The sequence below is a fragment of the Penaeus monodon genome, chromosome 42 (assembly GCF_015228065.2).
Source record: "Penaeus monodon isolate SGIC_2016 chromosome 42, NSTDA_Pmon_1, whole genome shotgun sequence".
In the NCBI taxonomy this organism is placed as follows: Eukaryota; Metazoa; Arthropoda; class Malacostraca; order Decapoda; family Penaeidae; genus Penaeus; species Penaeus monodon.
Genome location: NC_051427.1, coordinates 25,730,387 through 25,732,875, shown reverse-complemented (window position 1 = coordinate 25,732,875; position 2,489 = coordinate 25,730,387). Strand labels below are relative to the sequence as shown.

At 39.4% G+C, this 2,489-nt stretch overlaps 1 pseudogene; it reads right to left on the bottom strand.

Moving 5' to 3' along the window:
• Positions 1-739: 739 nt before the first annotated feature.
• LOC119599242 lies at positions 740-1,463 on the bottom strand (annotated as a pseudogene).
• Between the last annotated feature and the right edge of the window lie 1,026 nt (positions 1,464-2,489).

The window sequence follows — 2,489 nt, the reverse complement described above, 5'->3', positions numbered from 1 at the left end:
GCCAGTTGAAACGCTGTCGTAGAGATGTGTTCTCCTCTCGTAGTTGCGCTGTTACCTTCTCTTTTTCTTTACCAGACTTCATTAACATTCCAAGTTGATTCTTCATGTCTTCTAGTGTTTCATGTTCTATTTCCACACTCCTCTCTAAAGCCACTAAATTCTTCTCATTTTCCTTTACTTGGTCAGCAAGCATTTTTTCAAATAAAGTCCTTCAAACAAATTCCAAGCATCGAGTAGAGCAATGATTTCACCGAGTACGGGGGTGATGGTAGCGGGTGTGGTGGATGAATGGGGCTGTGCTGGTCGAAGAGGCGGTGCCATGGTAAGTGGTCGTTTGCTACGTTGAGGAAAGTCAATAGAGGTGAAATTCGAAGACTCTAGAAGACTAGGAATTTTCCTGCAAAAGGAACAGAGAAACATTTATACTGATATAAAAGTATATGATGATCTGATATAGGGGTAAGTACTCTTCTCTATGGAATATTTGAAGGTTAAATCAAATATCAAATGCACATGCCTCATGCAACTTTTTTTTTACTGTCACAGTTCCTTATTTTGGATGCCTATATAGCTGCTTATATATCTGCATAAATGCTTCTCTGTTCCTCTTTATCTATAAAGGTTCTCACCAGAATTCTCAAATCAAAAAACAAAATATATTTAGACTGACTTTATTCCTAAATCAGTTTTCAAAGTAAAGCTCTTAGATATATTCAGGGCATATTAACTCTCAGTCCCTTTAGTGGTGGTAACCGTAACCATAGTGAGCTCCGCTATGGGACGGGTGGTGGTGGCCATAAAGAAAATAGGATCAGCTTCTGGCTCGGCAGATCTCTGTAGTGGCTGTGAGTGTAGGGGGTGTATTGATAGGAGTGATAGTCCACGGGATGGTACGACCTGTAGCCGTAACTGGCTTCAACCTCAGCAACGGGGTCAGCAGACCTCTTGTGGTGGTGGTGGACTGAGGGAATGTTGTGGTGTGATTTGGGAGTCGTAGGAATAGGGGCGATAGTAGTTGGAGGATCCGTAAGAGGGTTCGGCTTCGGCCTCAGGCTCGGCCGACCTCTTGTTGTGGTGGTGGACATAGGGAGTGTTATGATAGCCGTAGGAATAGGACGGTAGTATCCTCGGTAAGAGGGCTCGGCTTCGGCCTCAGGCTCAGCGGACCTCTTGTGATAACGGTGGTAGGGGTGGTAGTAGGTGCGGGGATAGTAGGCATGGTGGTGGACACCATGGCCATAGCTTAAGGCACGACTTGGCTCCGCCTCTCGCTTCTCCACCTCAGAAGCGCAAGCGGCAGCCACCAGGAGCACAAACACCTGAAAGAATGTCAAATCACACACGCAATTTAGAAATCAGTCACTATACAAAATAAAACAACATTAATCCTGCTCACAGAAAAAACATGCCGAAAGTTACCCACCAAGTACTTCATCTCTGCAGGATTGGTGAGACGGAACAGGGCGATGTGACTCCGGCCATGCGTCCGGCTCTTTATATACCTCTTCCCACGCAAGACCTTGACAGAACGCCGACAAGTCAGCCCATTACAGATATAGAAACTGGCTTTGAGTAAGACACGCCGACATGTTCTTGCTTCCAAGAACTGCCTGGTATCTTAGATATTGATCATCATATATCTCATGTATGCAACGATAATGGAAACAACAAAAAAAGTTCCATGTGCAACTTTTACGCGCCTACATAAACAAATCGGCTGATGTGCAGCAGATTTTATATACATACACACACATATATATGATAAACATATGTATACATACATATATATATATATATATATATATATATATATATATATATATATATATTATGTGTGTGTGTGTGTGTGTGTGTGTGTGTGTGTGTGTGTGTGTGTGTGTGTGTGTGTGCATGTGTATATATACAAAAACATATAGATAAATAATGATTATAGTTATAGATAAGTATAGGCTGTATGTCCTTATATATGTTTATATGTATGCACTTATTCTGGATATATATATATATATATATATATATATATATATATATATATATATATATATATCCAGAATAAGTGCATACATATAAACATATATAAGGACATACAGCCTCATACTTATCTATAACTATAATCATTATTTATCTATATGTTTTTGTATATATACACATGCACACACACACACACACACACACACACACACACACACACACACCACACACACACACACACACACATATATAATATATATAATATATATATATATATATATATATATATATGTATGTATGTATACATATGTTATATCATATATATGTGTGTGTATGTATATAAAAATCTGCTGCACATCAGCCGATTTGTTATGTAGGCGCGTAAAAAGTTGCACATAGAACTTTTTTGTTGTTTTCCATTATCGTTGCATACATGAGATATATGATGATCAATATCTAAGATACCAGGCAGTTCTTGGAAGCAAGAACATGTCGGCGGTCTTACTTCAAAGCCGTTT